The sequence below is a fragment of the Manis pentadactyla genome, chromosome 19 (genome assembly GCF_030020395.1).
Source record: "Manis pentadactyla isolate mManPen7 chromosome 19, mManPen7.hap1, whole genome shotgun sequence".
NCBI lineage: Eukaryota > Metazoa > Chordata > Mammalia > Pholidota > Manidae > Manis > Manis pentadactyla.
In genome coordinates, this window is record NC_080037.1 from 7,501 (window position 1) to 27,232 (window position 19,732).

Sequence of the window (19,732 nt, forward strand, 5' to 3'; positions counted from 1 at the left end):
TGTCATTAACACTAATTCCCATGTTGTTCAAGGGTCCAATGTATATACAGATGAATGGAGCTGAATGGAAAGCCCAAAAATGACCACAAACTGTCAACTGATTTCTGACAATGGTGAACAACATTAAATCAGGGAAAGAATGTGTCTCTTCAGTGAACAGTGTGGGGAAACTGGCTCTTCACATGCATAGAAATGAAACTAAATCCTTAACACACATCACATACAAGTAGTAACTCAAAATATATAAAGGGCTTAAATGTAACAGGTAAAATTAAAGACTCTAGAATAACACATGAAGATAAACGTTCATGATCTTGCATTTAGCCATGACTTCTCAGATCTGACACCAAAGGCAAGCAACATAAGAAAGCATACATTAGAGTTACCCCAAATTAAAAACTTTTCTACATGAAAAGTCACCAAGTACAACATGAAAAAAAAATCAGAATAGAAGAAAAATCTATGTATAGTACATCTGACAAGAGCCTGTTATCCAGAAAACACCACAAACTCGTACAGGGAAACAAGACAACATCCCCATTTTTAAAGTAGACAAAAGACTTGAGGTAAGATATACAAACATTCAACAAGCTCGTGAACAGGCATCACACAGCATTAGACGCTATGGAAATGCAAATTAAACCACAGTGACACCCCTACACATATGGAATGGCCACACTCAGGAAAACTGAAAATCATGTTGCCAAGGATGTAGAGGAATTGGAGCCCCTAAACTTTGCTTGTGGAAATGTAAGGCGTGCAGCCTGTGTACAATAGCTTGGCTTTTCCTGATAAAGATAAAATACAATTACCTGATTGTAATTACACATCCACCCCTAGATAAATACCCCAAAGAAATTAAAATGCTGTTCAGACAGAACCTGGCCCATGAGTTCTTGACAGCACTGCTCACCACAGCAAAAAGGTAGAAACAACTCAAATGCCTATCAGGGTGTGAATGGATGGACAAAATGGGGTTGATCCATAAACTGCATTAATAAGACATAATGAAGTAAATAAAAATGGTCCACCACTTTGAAAATAGTACTGGGGGGAGCGTGTTCCCAGAAACTCAAACATAAAATTAACATATGATCAGCAATTCCATATCAACAAGGACATCTGCCCAAAACATATGAAATCAGGGACTTAGATATTTGCACACACATGTTCACAGTTGCATGACTCACAACAGCCAAAAGGTGCAGATGACCCAGGTGTCCACAGACAGACAGACTGATGAACAAAGTGTTGTCTGTACACAATGGAGTCAACAAGGAAGTCATGGCACCTGCTGCATGGATGGACCCTAAAGCCATTATGCTCAGTGAAGAGCACCACACGGACAAATAGTATGTGATCCCACATGCATGAGGTCCTGGAGATCCCAACTGAGGTGAAGTCTCCAGAACAGTTCCAGGAAAAAGAAATGGGATCAGAATGGAAAGATGTGTGCACACAGCTGGGGCAGGAGGTGACAGCTGCAGGGGGTCTGTGCATGGAATTATCATGTGGAGGCCCTAATAAGTTCTTCATTTGGGGTCAGATGATGGATCGCTGGAAATGTGTCTCTATTTGGGGTAGGGGCCAAGAGGATGTAGTGTATGGGTGTGCTAAAGTGGGAGGCTGGAGAATTTGTGTAAAGAGTGTTTGTACTGACACTGTAAGTTTTCTGTATGCTTGAAATTGCTGGAAAGTAAATTACTTTGCAGAATAACCAGAAAAGCAGAGCAGATATCACACCCGGTCACAGAGGCCAAGCCCTCCCCAGCCCAGTTCACCTGAAGTGGGGTGCTACTCACCTTGCAGGGGTTCAGGTGTAATTAGGAGGTATCTGGGAAGATTCCTCTGTGGCCACTGGGCCTTGGATGCTGGGACGACCTGGAGTAAAAAGAGTGGAATTTTTTAATTCCAGTTTCCACAGCACACCACCAAACAACTGTTAGAACTAAAAAGCAGTTCAATAAACTTGCAGGATGTGAAATCAACATACAAAAGTCATTTGCTTCTGTTCACTAATAACCAACCATCAGAAAGAGAGATTAAGAAAACATGCCCTTTACAACTGCATCATGAATAAAGTATCTAAGAACAAACTTAACCAAGTGGGTGGAGGCCTGAGCTCTGAAAACTGCGGACACTGCGATGTGATTGCCAATGGGTTCCAGCCCTGGGCAAGTTCACTATGGAATGTGACCAAAGAAATTGACAGCAAAACGTTCTTTGAGGTGAAACGGTTTATTACCCGGCTTGTTCTCCGGGCTGTAGGTCGAGCACTAGTGCCTCTGCCTCTGCCCAGAGCACTGGGCCGAGCTCTCTATATAACACAATAATACCTTACTGCCTAAAGGTGTGGAAGCGGTAGCCTAGCAACAGGCCAGTTACATCATCAGGTGGTTAAAGTTCAGTGAGTATCCTGGCCATAGGAACCCCAACTTCCCCACAGCTAGGTTATTACAAGTCCCCTCCACCCACAGCAATGTGCAGACTCCATGCCACCCCCACCGAAATTCCATCAACTTCTCACAGAAGCAAACACTCTACAGCTTGGACGGAACCACACGGGACCCCATCCCCACAGCAATCCTGCAAAAGCCGAGCCAGCGCATCATGCCCAGACCTCCCACTGCAGCAACTGAGATCCCGTGTGGCGCACAAGCAGACACGGGTGTGGAAAGAGGACACCGGGCGCCCTCCAACCCCCAAACCCACTCTGCCCAAGGAGCCAGCTCACAAAGCCCCGGTGCCCAGACCACAGGTGGGCACCGCCCTCAAGAAGCCAGGCTGGGTCAGCACCACGCTGCACCCAGGGGGCCTCCCAGGCGGCCCCCACACCGGGGACCCTTCCCAGGAACCCACTCCATGTGCTCAGCGCACAGCAAAGCCTACACCCCAGTAAACGGGCCAGCCAGCAACAAAGATCCCTCCACCTCATTCCCATCTCAGAACCTCATTAGGAAGGACGCCTGGAGCCCCGGAGGGCATCCCGCAGGTGCGGCCAATCCACCCACCACACGGGGACCTGGGGCACGCGGCATGGAGACACAGGCTTCCAGAGATGCGCTGGATGCCGTGCACCCACCCCCAGCCCTGCCGCACCCGCGGCCAGAACTCACCCAGGCTCACCTCACCCCCAAACTCTGCACAGACCCTGTTCCCCACCACGGGCCCTTCCTCCCCTGGCCCCAGGAGGGGAGTCCTCAGACAGTGCACGGGGAGCCTCTCCTCTCCTTTCCCTCCTCAGGTCCTCAGGGAACCAAGCCATCACTGCAGACACGGCCAGAGGTGCCCCAGAGCCACAGTGGGCCCAAGGAATCCTGGCTCCCGCCAGTGCCAGGAGGAAAGTCCTGGGGCCACAAACCTAACCTCTAAACAATTTTTCCAAGCTCAGGTTATTTTCAGAGGTACATCTACTTTGGAATGTGAACTTCACCCAACACATACATCCAATTCATGTACCACAATTAGAAACAGGTGCATATCTACTCACTCCCAGAGGCAGTGTGTATAGAAAAGCTTGGAGGCATCCATGTCACTTCTTTGTTCAATCCAAGACTGGGCTAATGAACTGACATCGCAGGAGCGACAGGGGGAAGGTTGGGGGCCACACTCCAAGAAAGAAAAATGAGAGGAAGATTCCAATAAGGATAATACGTTGGCAGATGATAGAAAGAATCCACCCCACACACCCATTTCTAAGTGGCCTTTTTCCTATCTGGGAGCACCTGCGCTGGGCCACTACAGAGGAAGGGCGGTGTGCAGGGAAGGAGGAGCTGACAGTCACAGGACCTGACACAGTCACAGGACCATGTGGGTGTCAGCAGGGGGGCCTCCCGTGCCCAGGCCCTGTCTCATTGGCTGGGCAGAGCCCGAGGACAGGATAAAAGGGCGCTGGGGCAGGGCCGCTCTGGAGGCTGCTGCTGAAGCGGACCTGCACCAACCAGAAGTGGACTTGGGGCAGCAAATGGACAGACACTTTCTCCTCTGGCTCCTCCTACTGGGCCTGCCCAGGGTGCTGGGCTGAGAGATCTGGGTGAGACCTCTGAGTCTGACCCACTGGATCCCTGTCCCTGGTGTCCATGGGCCCTAATCCACTTCCCCAAATCCATTTACTGACCTCTCTTCCCATATGTGTGCTGCCCTGGGAAACTCAAGGCACACGCCCCATGTTCCCCTGCAGCTTGTCTTTTCATAGCCCAGCCTGATGTGAAACAATAAAGTGGAAATCAGCATTCCCTCTTGCCTTGACTGACTTGTATACCTACACCAGCTTTCTTACACTCTGTCCTCAAATCCCAGCTCCCGTGAGCCCATAATAGCTACAGGCTTGTTCACATGTGCCACTTGTTCTACTGATGTCCTTTATAGCAAAACAAAATTAGATTGGTTATGAATCCAATCTAGGACCCAGCATTTTTGCCTTTAGCTGCCATGATTAGTTTGTCTCCTCCTTCTTATGACAGTCCTTCAGGCTTTCTCTGTCTTTCATGCTTTTAAATTCTTAATGGGCCATTAGCTTTTTATAGTGCCCCTCAATTCAGTTTCCTCTGGTGTTTCTTCTGGACTAGATTCAGTTGCACATTTTTGCAGGGATCCCACAGAAGTGGTGCTGTGTCCTTCCAGAGCCTGATATCAGGCCTCACATAATGTCTAAATGTCCCATTTCTGGGATTCTGAACATTGGAATGGGGCCATTTGGGAAGATCCTGATAAAGCTGGGACCTTGAATTTATAAATCCCTCCCAGTTTATTCAGCCAGTAGAAGCAGCCTCTCTGTCCCCATGTGAGGACAGTAACCCTGCATGGCTCAAGGAAACTCTAGTGGCCTTCACTGAAGTAGCTGCCTTGCAAGACGCTGCTGGCTCTGTTCAGGACCCATCCCCAGCCTTGTCTCTTTGCTTCTAGTGAAATCCCTGGATTCAAGTCCTGTTAAGCCCTGAAAGGTGAGGTTTAAAATGGACACATGAACATGTACACTATACTGCAACGAACTAGATGAATTTTTCTGGTTAATACAGACATAAACCTAGGAAATGTGTGAAATGATATTAAGGGTGTGGGATAACTGCAGATGGAACAGAAAGTTGGGCGAGACCAAGTTGATTGACATAGGCCCACCACAAAGATATTGCAGGCTAAAGGTCATGGCTTGGGTGATTGGATATGGCTCTAACAGTGTGGGTGGTGGGCTGAAACATGGACCAAAGAGTGGCCTACACCAAACGGCAATGAGAGGACAGAGCTTCCCTGGCCTACCATAGGAGGAGGGATCCAAATGCTTCAGGTAATTGGACTGTTAGAGTGGGCTTTTCACTGAAGATCTGCTCCTCCACCCTGGAAAGGTCCAGAGAACTCATCTTTCACCATGAGCATGAGAAATAAATTTGTGAGCTGCAGCATCCTTGAAGAGCTCTGTGATTGTTCTTTGCTTAGAAACTACAGTGGGATCTGGTGTCACTGAATTGGGAGACCTAAATGCAATTGGGACAACAGACCCCAGGGAGGCAGAGGCCAAGTGGGAACAAAGGCCAAGTGGGTGTAGTTACTCTGATGAATGGCAGAGTCAAAGCAGCCATCAGAATATTCTGATTCAGAGAGCTATGACTATGGCTAGTTGATCGCGGTGAACTTGGAAGTGAAATAGATGCCAGGTCTACTGAATGCATACTTACTGTTTGTGAGTGGAAGAGGTGCATTTCAAGTGAGCAAAACTCTGAATTATAACAACAGAGAATCATGCCTCCTAGAGCCATTCCCAGCCATGAGAACTACAGACCCAGGACTCTGAGTGAATGGCAGGCTGGGTCCCGAGCTGCCTTTCATGAACTGAACCAAACAGTTAAGGTCTCATAGCAGAACTTCATCATCAAATGGAATTGGTAAATGCAAGATGAGGCTTCAGCAGATCTTGAAAGAAAAAGTAAGTTTTTGGGGTCCCAAAAATGGCCCAAATACCCATGTTTTCTCCTGCTATGTTACCTGTCTCTCCCAGCCTCCACCTGTGTCCTCATGGGACTTTCTTATAATCGGTTACAGAGGAGAAAAGTCCGGCCTGGTTTACAAATATGAAAGTACCCACTGACGGTGGACAAGGGCAGTGGTATAGCCCTGAAGGATGCCCCCCGGAAGGACAGTGGTAAAAGGACATCTTCATGGTGGGAGGAAGTGCAAACTGTGCCTCCAGTTGTTCATCTCGCTTGGGAGGAGAAATGGCCAGACATGCAACTGCATGCTGACACACGGGCTGTGGCCCGTGGTTTGTGTGGATGGCCAGGGCCTTGGGAAAAACATGACTGGAAAACTGGTGACAAGGAGGGCTGGAGAGTAGGTATGTGGATAGACCTCTCAAGTGGGCAAAGACAGTCAAGTGAATGTGCCCCAAATTATGACCTCAGCAGAGGACTCAAATGATCAACTTAACAGGAGGACCCATTCCACAGGTACTGGACAGCCTCCCTCTCCTGGCACTCATGCCATTGCCCAGTGAACTCACAATCAAGGTGGCCATTATGGCAGGGGTGGAGGTTATGCATGGCCTCAGCAACACTGTCTATAGGACATGTTAGGTGTCCAATCTGCCATCAGTAAAGACCACAGAGTCCTCATAATGGCCCTATTACCCAGAGTGGTCAGACAGCTACCTGCTCTCAGGCTGACTCTATTGGGCCACCTCCATCATGGAAGGGACAATTTGTGTTCTCACTGGAATAGGAACTTACTCTGGATATAGATTTGCCTTCCCTGCATGCAATTATTCTGTCAAAGCTCTCATCCATGGACTTGAGAAATGCCTTATCCATCGTCATGGTATTCCACAAAGCATCTTTTCTGCGATGGTTAATTTTATGTCTTAACTTGAGTGGCCACAGAGTGCCCAGATTAAACCCTATATCTGGGTATGTCTGTGAGGGTCCTTCTGCATGAGATTAGTATTTGAATTGGTGTATGCAGTAAAGTAGATTACTCTCCCCAGTGTGGGTGGGCATCAGCAAGTCTCTTAAGGAACTGAATAGAACAAAAGGCAAAGGAAGGAAGAATCTTCCTCTTTTTTTATTCCTGCCTTATTTCTTGGGATGGGATGTCAGTCTTCTGCCCTTAGAGCTCCTGGCTCTCGGGCCTCCTCACCCAGACTGTGACCTGCCCCACTGGCTTCCCTGCTTCTCAGTCCTTCAAACTTCGACTGAATCACACCACCAGGTTTCCTGTGTCTCCAACTTACAGGCAACAGATTGTAGGAGTTGTCAGCCTCCTTAATTGCATGAGCACATTCTTGAAAATATATATATATATATATATATATATATATATATATATATATATATATATATAATATGTAAGTAGATATTCCATTTCTCTAGCAATCCCTAATACAGCAGATAAGGTGTGGCAGCAGACCCATGCTCACGGAATTCTCTGTTCCTTCCACACATGCCATCATCCTCAAGCAGCTGGCTTGATGAACGGTGGAATGACCTTTATAGACCTAGTTACACTGCCATCCAGGTGGTGATACCCTGAATGGCCAGGGCAAGGCTCTTCAGCAGGCTATATGTGCTCCAAGTGAGCATCCAATATATGGCTCTGTTTCTACTAGAGCCAGAATATACAGGCCCAGGAATCAAATGATAGAAATGGGGGTGGCACCACTCTTCATTACTCCTAGAAATCTACTAGCAAAATGCTTGCTTCCCATCACTGTGACCTTCCGCTCTGCTGGCCTAGAGGTCTTGGCTCCAAAGGGAGGCAAGATTCCACCAGGCTGCAGTGATTCCATCAAACAGGAAACTAAGACTGCCACCTGGCCACCACTCTGGCCCCATCACGCTGCGGGACCAACAGGCAAAGCAGGAAGTCACTGTGCTGGGTGGGTGACTGACACTGAGCACCATGGGGGGGAGCACATCTGGAGCATGGGCGATCCCTTGGGGCTTCCCTTGGGCCTGCTGTGCTTTGATTGAATCAGGGAGACTACAACCTGGTTCGGACAGGACTATGAGTGGGCCGAGCCCTTCATGAATGAATGCTAGGTCACCCCACCAATCAAAATACTTCATAACCAGGACTGCAAGTATTATGAGTATCTCTTCCTTGTTTTGTTAATCATGCATATGGGTGTGTATGTGTGCATATATCTTAAGAATCCTTGCTTTCTTACCTTTCCTATCTCCTTATCCTGTGAATAAGATGCATTGACTGATGTCTTTAAGTATTGGTCAACTTGATATTGTAGTATTTCATTAACGATATGAAGGAGAAGACTAACGTCACTGAGGGACCTTGCATCCTCTTCTGGGGAAGGGGTGAGGGTGTTTTCTGGTGTACACAGCACAGCTATACTATGTTAGCTGGAAATGTGACCTTGTCATTGTCTTTACTTTGAGATTAATTTGGTTTAAGGAGATGTGTATGGGTGCCAAGTTGACATGGATGAACTGTGATGGTTGATTTTAAGGGTTAGCTTGGCCTGGACAATATTTTACGTCACACAGTAGTCTAGATGTAGCTATGAAGGTACTTTTTAGATGTGATTAACATTTAAATCAGTAGACTTTCGATAAAACCTTCCATGGTGTGGGTGGACCTCATCCAGTCAACTGAAAGCCTTAGAAGAAAAGACTGAGGCCTTGGATAGAGGAGATTCCTCCTTCAGACTGAAGGCTGCAGACCCCACTCCCCCTTCATCTTCCACCTGCCACCTTGCTCTGCAGATTTAAAATTTGCTGGCTCCCACAACTGTTTAAGACATTTCCTTAAAAAACATGTACTGAGGCATCCTAGTGATTCTGTTTCTCGGAGGAGCTCTGCCTAACTCAGTGTGTGTGAATGAGGGAGAGAGGAGGGGGAGAAGGGGCAGACAGGGATGTCTGGGTCTTTGTATGTTGATTTACTTTCATTTTGGAAGAATTATTTATATGTTATGGATATTAATTATTTACCAGACATTTCTGCTATATTATTCTCTAGTTGATCATTTGTCTCTTCACCCTACATGCAGTATTTTGTGCTACGTAACATTTAATTATTGTGTCATTTAATGTATCAATCTATTCCCTTTTATATCATGGTATTTGTGCCACTCTTAAAATACCTTACCTCATTTGGTAATTAGAGCAACAGACATCTATATTTTCTAATTCTTTAGAGTATTGTCTCATCATTTATAATCAAAAGAAAGATTTACAGAGAGGGGAAAAGACCCAAAGTTTGCTATTGTGCCACTTCACAGCCCAGAAGGAAGGAGCGTGGGGAGGCACAAAGAAAATTTAACTCGGTCTGAATTATTTCTCATAAGGTGTTGAAGTGCCCCTCCAGCTCCCTGGGAAGAGGAGAGAATCACTGTGTGAGAGAGCAGGGGCCCTGAGAAAGCAGGCACTGCCCAGACACATTTGCTGAAGGGACCAGAGCCGCTGACTGCTAATGGCCAAGGCCAGAGGGTCAGTCCAAGGGCTGTAGTGCAACACGCTGTAAGTCATCCCCGAAGTCTGAGCAGACTGTACATCAGGGGCTGCCCTACCTTGAGGCGGAGGCATGGACCAGATGACCTCTTCACCCTATCATTCTAGGAATCAGCTGCTGGGCTTCTGTGTGAGCCACAGTGCAGACATCCTGGCCACTCTACCATAAGGAAGCCCAGTATGACGTAGCTACAGAAGCCACTGAGTCATATCTGTTCCACTCTGATCCACTCTGGATGCTCCTGGAGGGAGAGGTTTCTTCCCAGGATCACCCCCAGCTCAGATCTGCCATCACCCAGTTGGCTGTTTTGGTTTATAATGTTGCCCTCCAGTAAGGGGCGCTCACTACAAACCAAGCTGACATCAGCCTGTATCTCAATGGCCTAGAAGTTTCCACACACAAAGGAAGGAAACACTGCATGGAGGACTGTGTCCACGTGGAAGCAAAGCAGGAACACTGGAGATCCCCTCTGAACTGCAGGGCTTTGTGCTGGAAGGTCATCCACCTCCTCGAACCGGGACTTGTGTTCGGGCCACCCCCACCATGAACCCCACCGCCACCCTCTCTCTGTCTCGTCTCCTTGCTGCTTTCCCACCCTCAGGACCAGGCTCCCTCCATGTAAGATCTTTGGAAAACAGATTCTCACCCTGCTATGCAAGGCAATGCCACGTTTCCATCCAGCTCCTTTACAGGAAGACTTCATGTGAAAAGGAACTGAGAGGCCTCAGCCGAAAAAAATGGCATTTAGAAGTGAGATACTGGCTACTAGAAAATAGGAGGGATCTAAAAAACTCCACTCCCTTTTACATCCCGAGGCATAGGGAGTCCACTTATGAAGGTCTACTGGGTTTTCCTCCATGATCTTCTTGATCCTCAGTGCACCACTGAAAGCAATTTTTATCATACATTTTGAAGTTGAGGAAACTGAGTATGAAAACTGCAGTTAGATGATTTTCACTAGATCACTAGGCCAGTAGGTGGCATGGCCAGGATTCTGTCCCAGGTGTGTCTCACTCCCCAGCTAGGCCTTTAGCTGTGATGGTGCAGACACGCTCATGCACACACACACTCAGGGTCAGCCGGGGTGGCTGGGACACTAGCAGGGCCACAGAGAGGCCTCTGTGAGTCCTAGTTCAAAGTAGACCACCAGGGAAATAGGACGGGAGGGGCTGGGAGGCCAAATTCCTTGAAGGAGAGTGAGGGACACACAGCTGATAGAGAAAGAGTGTCACTGCTGGTGGGAATGTCCTGGGCCCAACAGAGAGAGGGGAGGAGCCACCAGGCATCACCTGTCAGGTCACAGGACCATGTGGGTGTCAGCAGGCGGGCCTCCTGTGCCCAGGCCCTGTCTCACTGGCTGGTCAGAGCCTGAGGACAGGATAAAAGGGCGCTGGGGCAGGGCTGTTCCATCCACCACCCTCCTGAGGTGCTGAAAGACCCACTGCAGCCCAAGTGCCTGGTAAGCGTCCCCTGGGTACCACAGCAGGGCCTTCTCCAGAGGGAGGAAGACCAGAAAAACGGCAGGGGGTAGGACTCTGAGGCACTACAGCCTCGTGGACATGGGGAGGGAGGCCTTAGGAAGACTGAGGGAGGGTGTGCGCAGGGGACTGGGCCAACTGGGACTAGAGGATGTGGATGGCTATGCCTTTGTGCTGTACCAAGTTGAGCTGAGCAGGCTGGGCTGTCCAGGCAGAGGGAACAGAAGCACGGACCCTCTGGCTGCACTAGAACAGTTTTCATGAGAGAATGTGACCTTGGAGAGTAGCATCACCACCCTCCCTGCAAGGATGAGCTGGGGATAGTGGTTCTCAGCCAACAGAGAAAGAGCTCATCAGGGTGCCATGGGCTGACCAGAGCCCACATCTCTCTGTGTCAGAACTGGAATTGGGTCTCTGTTTAAGAAGCCAGACACAAGCTGGGAATCACTGGGCCAAGGCATTTAGTGTGAGGTCCTGGGATGTTGAAAATGGCAGAGCTTCATCCGGGAGCGGGATACGTAAGCTCAGGCCCCACACGTGTGCAAATGGACTGTTCGTCAGCCTCCCCAGTAACAAAGTAAGCAGGGAGGACAGCCAGCCTCCCAGACCATTTACAGTCTCTGCAAGTCTCTACAGAGCAAAATCACGTAGGAAGTGGCAATGCTTAATTTCCTTCCTTCAAGCGAACATTTACTTTCATAACTGGGCTACAGAATGGACAGTTTTCATGGTTCTTGTCATGGGAGAGATTATGGGAGTTTCAGGTTCCTGTTAAGGGTGAGATTACCTCCTTCACTTATTAGACATGTGATTACGGCAGGTATATTCTTACAGATTTTTTGCCACAGTGTCCTTCCTTGTAAAAGATAAAATAATCCCTCTCAAACTTCAATAGAAATTGTGAGACTCAAAGGAAATGGTGTGAGAGCTCGTGGGTAACTACTGCAGATCATGAAACTTTGAGCGTGGAATTAGCAGGACTACACAGAACAGAGACCAAAACAGAGGGACAAGAACTCCTGCTGAGAGCACGGGAGGGAGGGGCAGGGTGTCCCCCGTGTGCCGGGTCTGACCTGCTGTCTGCTTCTCCCCCAGCTCCAGAACCCTCACCACCAAGATGTCCTGCCAGCAGAGCCAACAGCAGTGCCAGGCCCCTCCCAAGTGTCCTGCCCCTAAATGCCCCCCAAAGTGTCCCCCAAAGTGCCCTCCAGCCTCTTCCTGCTGTAGTGTCAGCTCCGGGGACTGCTGTGGCCCCAGCCTAGGGAGCTGCTGTGGCCCCAGCTCCGGGGCTGGCGGCTGCTTCCTGGGCCACCACAGGCACCACAGAGCCCACTGCCACCGCAGGCACCACAAACCTGCTGACTGCTGCAGCCAGCCCTCGGGGGGCTCCAGCTGCTGCGGAGGGGGTGTGGGTCAGTCCTCCGGAGGCTGCTGCTGAAACGGACCTGCGCCAAAAAGAGCAGACTTGGGGCAGAGAACTGCTGGCACTTTGTCCTTCTCCTCAGAGGCCCGCCTCAGCGTCTGACACGTCCCAGAGGAGACACTGAACTTGCACAGACAGTAGCTCCTCCCTGGGTTCCTGAAACAAATCTGCTCCTGCAGCCCCATCGTCTGGCCTAGGACGCACATTCCCATGTCAGAGCCCTGTGTCTCTCCATGCTGTACCTTCTTCCAGCAATAAAACCAGAAACCTGCTCAGCATCTTTCCAAGAGAATCTCTTCCTCTCGGGGCCCATTGTTCTTCTCTCCCGTCCCCTCAGTGGTGCTGGGCTTGGGGCCTCACGGGCCAGAGTGACACTCTGGTGGAGGTTGGTAGAGGGTGAGGGGCACAGAGGCCGGCAACTGGGCTTTGTCCTGTGTCACCCGGGCCTTGAAGCACATCACTGAGCCCAAGTCCTAACTGCCTTTCCATATACCTACATTCTTGGTTTCTGGACACTTCCAGGGCCCAACCCAGTCCCTCCGTGTTCCCGCCTCCATGTACTCCTTCTCCTACTCTGAGCCACCCCAGCAAACATCCGCCATCCTCCTACACACACACAGAGAAAACAAAAGAAAATGAATGAATGAAAGAATGAATGAATAAATCAATAACACAAAAAGGAAATGTATTTTGCAAATACACATTTCCTGCTCACCACTTGTGTGATGAGTTTAGTTCCACTCACATTTGGGTGTAACAATTGCTCTGTGATCACCTCCCGGTGAGGTGCCTCTTTCGTCCCCTAATGGCTCCATCGAATCCTGTGCACTTCTTCCCAAACCCGCTCCCTGAGCCACTTTTATGGACTTGTCACTCCACTTATGCAGAGCTATTGCTCTCTACAGAGTAATGCACACCTTCTTAAATACAGTACATAAGACCCAACACAATGTGTTTCTAACTTAATTTCTAGGGTTTCCCACTCATACTGTCCCTCCCCTGAAACACCACTTTCCTGCCACGACTGGCTGAAACTTAGTCTCAGACACCCTGATGCCTTTTTACCTGGGAAGCACTAGAGTTTAGTATCTGTAGCTCACTACCCAGGATATGTTAAGTCCTCAATAAATGGTAGCTTCTTCTGTTACTTTACATCTGTATCTACTACTGTTACCACTGCTATTACTCCTATTAGCAGCTGAAAAAAATGGCATTTAGAAGTGAGATGTCAGCTTCTAGAAAATAGCAGAGATCTAAAAAACTCCACCCCTTTTTACCTCTCAAGGCATAGGGAGTCCACTTATGAAGATCCACTGATTTTTCACCATGATCCTGTTGACCCTCAGGGCACCATTGAAGGCAATTTTTATCATCCATTTTGAAGTTGAGGAAACTGAGTATGAAAACTGCAGTTAGGTGATCTTCACTAGATCACATGGCCAGTGGGAGGCGTGGCCAGGATTCTGTCCCAGGTGTGTCTCACTCCCCAGCCAGGCCTTTAGCTGTGATGGTGCAGACACGCTCATGCACACACACACTCAGGGTCAGCCGGGGTGGCTGGGACACTAGCAGGATCACAGAGAGGCCTTCAAAGCAGACCACCAGGAAAATAGGATGGGAGGGACTGGGAGACCAAATTCCATGAAGGAGCTTGAGGGACGCACAGCTGACAGAGAAAGAGTGGCACTGCTGCTGGGAATGTCCTGGGCCCCAAGGAGGGAGGGGAGGAGCCTCCAGGCATCACCTGACAGGTCACAGAACCATGTGGGTGTCAGCAGGTGGGCCTCCCGTGTGAGGCTCTGTCTCACTCGCTGTACAGAGCCTGAGCCCGGGATGAAACATCCTCCTTCATTCTGTTCCACTATGAGTTCCAAGAAAGCTTCTATACCATAAATAATTAATAACAATAATAAATAATTACCAGTCCCAGGGGCACTCTCCACACTTCTGCCCACTCTGTCTGGTACTGAAGATACCAAGGAAAGCACAACATGGTCAAGCACTGGATAGACTGACATCTTCCTCACACAGAGGAGAAACAGAGTGAGAAAAGTATGAAAGGAGCTTTCTATACCCATAAACAATTAATAGCAAGTCATTAACAAATATTGATGTTCATGGCTGCACACTATTTATGGGGCGACATCCAAAATCCTGCAGTGGAAAATGAATCTACGTTCTATCTGTGGTTTAAGCACCATAGGAATATCCGGAAAGCTACCAAGACATTTTCTGGACCTGATTATGCACCAACAGTGCAGTGCAAATCTCAACTGCTCATTTATCTCCATGTGACATACTATTGAAATGAGATTGTAATAAATCCCTTGATATCCTGGCTTGAGTCTTCTATTTCCCTACCTCTTTTACCTCATATTGGGCCATACACAGCGTGAGTAGTTAATATGCAATGCTATTACCTAATGCTAATTTGATATGCTATTTCTAGCATTCACATTGACTTTGCAGTTGACAAATAGCCATTCCTTGTGACTTAGGCCACTGTCAGAGGAATCACACTCTGAGACAGGTTCAGTGAGGTGTATTGCCCACACCATCCTCAGATCTGCCCATGTCACCTGGGTATGACATGTCCTCTGCTCAGTTTATTCCAAAGGGCTTAGTAATGAGGAAGTAGATTCCTGTGTCTGATTTCTGGGATGATAGAGTTGAAATGCCATCTGGTCCTTGCTTCTTCCTCTATACAGGGCAACACCCAAACCGTCAGTTGACCTGACTTGGATGTAGGTGAGGAGGCAAAAGCACAGTTGGATCATGAAGAGAAGATGACAACCCTTGCCTAGGAGATCTCATGGCTTTGCTACAAGTTCAGTAAAAGCATTGTGGCCAGCAAAGCTTTGGCTTTCCGAGGTCCCCTATTTGTCAGGCTGCTTGCGTCTTTTTGTCGAGCACAGTTGCATGTATGGATTGCCAGTCCCAGGGGCGCTCTCCACACTTCTGCCCACTGCGTCTGGTACTGAAGATGCCAAGGAAAGCACAACATGGTCAAGCACCGGATAGACTGACATCTTCCTCACACAGAGGAGAGACGGAGTGAGACCAGCCTCAAGAGCAGGCATCGGTCCCCCATGGCCAGTGGGCTATCCCAGCACTGGCCTACAGAGGGCAGTTGGCCCACATGCTGCCCCTTCTCTTAGAGGACACGTTCAATAGAGGGTTGACCTGGTCCGCATGATGCACATGCTTTACTCAGAGACGAGAGAGTGTACGTGGAGCGTGAGGCAGGCACAGGTACTCCTGCACCAGGTGGTAAGCCCCACGCAGGCTGTGTCTGCTCTTTTCCTCCTGCTGAGGAGCTGTCCCAGGACCAAGGCCCATTTTAAGAGGCTTAGCTGGGGAGATGGCCTTTCCCAGGACTTGCACATGGCCAACATTCCATCATCTCGTGGAGTGGAAGGAAATACTGCTGAGAGATAACTAGAAACAATTCAAACAATTCAAAATACCACCTTTTGAAGTTACTTTTCCTGAGTGTTGCTAGTGATGGGATTCTTTAATATTTACCTCACAAGCTGCAACTGTGCTGCACTCTCCTCTTATTTTTAAATTGTTGCAGTGAACATTTTTAGGCATCTATTCTTTCATTTTTATACTTTTATCTCCTTTGGCTAAATGCAAAAAAGCTTTCATTCTTATAAAACAGTACATCCATTTTAAATGTTAATTGTTGTGCACCAATAAATATTTGTTGAACGAATGAATGAATCACCCAAAATGTTAAGCTAATTTGCATTCCCAATATAAAAGCATAAGTGATCACTTGCACATAACCACACCCACACTGAATTTTGTGAGCCTGTTTAATAACTGACAATGTATTATGCATCTAAATGTTCTCTCCTAATGAAGTGGGTTCCATTTCTTCATTGTTGGTGAGGTAGAATTTCTCTCCAATCTAATTTAAATTTTTAAATTAGATTTAGAACCTACAGATTTTTCCATCTCTCTCTTTTTTTAGAATTGACCATCGATGACTTTTCCAAATGTATTACAGGAATGTTTATTTGATTATATGAATAAGTATCATACGCATTCTATCTTCCCTAGCTAATTATTTTATTAAACTGTACTTTTTAGCGTAGCTGTAGGTTTATAGAAATATTGAGGGAAAGGTCCATTTTCCATATTCCCCCTTCATCCACCTATGCACAGCCTCCCCCATTATCAATAACCCACCCAGGAGTGATGCCTTTGTTTACAGCTGTTGAACCTACACTGACACGTCATTATCACCCAAAGTCCAGAGCTTACATCACAGCTTGGTGTTGTACATCCTGTTTGGACAAATGTATAATAACATGTACCCACCACTGCGGTATCGTACAGAGAACTCACACTGCCCTAAACACCCTGTGTATGCTGCTTATACCTCCCTACACCCACCCACCCATCCCCAGCAACCCCAGGAAACCACACGCTTTTATAATATCTCCATACTTTCGCCTTTTCCAGAAGATCACATAGCGGGCTACACAACATGTAGCTTTTTCAGACTGGTTTCTTTCACTTGGTAACATGTATTTATGATTCCTCCAGTTTTTCAGGACTTGATAGCTCATTGGTTTGCAATTCCAAATAATATTCCGTTGTCTGCATGGACCACAATTTGATTCATTCACCTCTTTGTTGCTTCCAAGGTTTGGCAGTTATGAATAAAGCTGCTCTAAACATCATCTCTGTGTTGGTTTTTGTGTGTATACATAGTTTTCATCTCCCCTGGGTAAACACCAAGGAGTATGATCTGCTTGCTGGACCACTACTTTTACTTTGAAGTCTTTATCAAGACTGGTGATTTCACTTTTCCGCAGCCCTCTTTCTGCTGTTCTGTCTTGTAGTTTCATCTGGATGAAATTCCTCTCCATTTTTTGGGAGTGTTTCTTATAGAATAATAGCTTTGTGCTGGGAGCGCCGTCTAGGGCCCAGAAGCGCAATTTCCTGCGCAGGAGCACGGCTATTGGCGTGCGGTGGACGCACCTCTCTGCCCGGCTTGCAGCGATCTGATTCCAGGCGGGCTGAGTGTCAGCCTCTCAGTGCACAGGGACGGTACCCTGGGCGGCGCTGCTGGGGCTGCGGGTAGAGCCGCCCCACCCGGTCTGCAGGGACCGCGGGCCGCAGGTGAGCGGGACCTTTGCCCACAGGGAAGGCGGGGAACCCATGCGCTCTCGCGCAGGACTGCCCCACTTTGCCGAGACAGGGCCGGGACAGCTGGGGGTCTCCCTCTGCCTATCCGGGAGCAAAACCTGAGTTCATGCCAGCCGGCAGGCCGTGCCACAGGCAGGAGGGTCTATCTTCCTCCAGCCTGCGGGCTGGGGTGGTGGGGCCCTGGGTCCCGCTGGATCGTGGCTTGGCTGCTTGGCCCTCTCCTGTGAGGTCTTGTCTTCCCCAGTTGTAGGCTGTCAGTTCCTTTCCAGGGTTAGTCGCATTTTTTTATTTTCGTGTTCTGCGTGATTCTGGGAAGAGGTTTGTGCCCTGCCTCTTCTTACACTGCCATCTGTTTCAACAAACCCATTGCATGACATGGTGGGAGTACATTTGGTTTCCGAAGGCACCACCAAACTGCCTCCCAATGTCTCTGCACCGTTGTATATTCCTACCAACAATGAGAGTTCCTGTTACTCTACATCCTCGCTTGCATTTGGGGTTCTCAGAATTCTGGATTTTGTCCATTCACAAAAGTGTGCAACGCTGTCTGGTTGTTTTGATTTGCTTTTCCCTGATGACACATGATGTGGAGTAGCTGTTCATTATGCTTATCTGCAATCTCTACATCTTTTTTTGTGAGGCGTCTGTTAAGGTCTTTTGACATTGTTTTTACTGGGGTTTCGTTGTTGTTGAGCTTTAAGTGTTCTTTGTGTATCTCGGATATTCCTTCATCAGATGGGTCTTTTGGAAATATTTTCTCCCTGTTTGTGCTTCATGTTATCAAGCTTTTACCATTGTTTTTTGCAGAGCAGAAGTTTTAAATGTAATGAAGTCCAGCTTACCAGTCATTTCTTTCATGTCTGGTGCCTTTGGTGCTGTACCTAGAGAGTCATCACCATGTCCAATCTCATCTAAGTTTTCTCCTATGTTATCTTGTGGGAGTTTTATAAGTTCTCACTTTACATGTAGGTCTGTGATCCACTTTTGAGTTTAATTTGTGGAGGGCATAAGGCCTGTGTCTAGACTCCCTTTTTTGCACATGATGCCCAGTTTTTCTAGCCCATTTGTCGGAAAAACTAACTTTGTTCCATCGTTTACTTTTGTTCCTTTGTCAAAGACCAGGTGACTAAATTTATGGGGTCTGTTTCTGAGATTTCTATTATGTTCCACTTATCTGTTACCTATTCTTTTGCCAATGCCAAACCATCTTGATTATGTAGCTTTATAGTAAATCCTGAAGTCAGGTAGTGTCAGTCCTCCAACTTCATTCTTCTTCAATATTGTGTTGGTTGTTCTGGGTCTTTTGCCTCTCAACGTAAACTTCCGACTCAGTTAGTTAATACCCACAAAATAATTTGCTGGGACTCTGATAAGGAATGCATTAAATCTTAGATCAAATTGGAAAGAACTGACATCTAGACAATATTGTGTCTTCCAATGTGAATACATGGAATATTTCTCAATTTATTTAGTTTTTTGATTTCATTCATTAGAGTTTTATGGTCTTACTCATCCAGGTATTAAGCATACCTTGTTATATTTATGTCTAAGTATTTCATGTTGGGGTTGCTATTGTAAATGGTATTGTATTTTAAATGTCATATTCTACTTACTTATTTCTGGTATCTAGGAAAGTCCCCGATTCCTGCCTCCTAACCTTGTGCACTGCACCTTGCTATAACTCCTTAGCAGTACCGGGAGGGGTTTCTTTATTGATTCCTTCAGATTTTTCTACACAGATAAAACACAAAGACAGGTGATTTCTTCTTCTTCTTTCCCAATCTATACCCCTTTTATCTGCTGTCCTTATATAAGTGTATCAGCTAGAAATTCCAGTATCACGTTGAAGAGAGGTTGTGGGGGAGACACCCTTGCCTTGTACTTAATGTGAGATGGAAAGCTCTGAGCTCCACACCAAGTTAATTTTGTATCCTTCCACCCTTTAAATGGTGCATCCTACAATCTAGAATTTAATTTTTACACATTTCAATCCCATTGATTACATATATCCACACTTTCCTTTATGTATTGTGGATTTTGATTTATTCTTTTTTTTTTATATCCAATCTTATCTTTTATTATTTTAGGATAAATAATGCTAACTCCTATCTCTTTAATATTTCTTTGCCTTTTTCTCCATTATTTCCGGACATAGTTCATATACAGTTTTTTAGTTTCATGTCTTTCTTCCCCCTGATAAAATCCAGGTTCT

General features: G+C 47.2%; 2 long non-coding RNA genes across 2 annotated transcripts in view; one reads left to right on the plus strand and one right to left on the minus strand.

Moving 5' to 3' along the window:
- LOC130681710 (uncharacterized) overlaps positions 1–3,689 on the minus strand; it is a 4,322-nt gene extending 633 nt beyond the window's left edge. Inside the window, exons 1-3 of the long non-coding RNA XR_008994978.1 lie at positions 3,491–3,689; positions 1,803–1,881; positions 1–788 (exon numbers count right to left, since the gene is read on the minus strand). The exon at positions 1–788 is cut by the window's left edge and continues 633 nt beyond it. This is a non-coding gene — a long non-coding RNA (uncharacterized LOC130681710). The remainder of the gene's footprint in view (positions 789–1,802; positions 1,882–3,490) is intronic.
- A 7,147-nt stretch (positions 3,690–10,836) lies between these two features.
- Positions 10,837–12,635, plus strand: LOC118920471 (uncharacterized). Its single transcript, XR_005027927.2, has 2 exons — positions 10,837–10,915; positions 12,030–12,635. It is a non-coding gene; the product is annotated as an uncharacterized LOC118920471 (long non-coding RNA).
- The last annotated feature ends 7,097 nt before the right edge of the window (positions 12,636–19,732 follow it).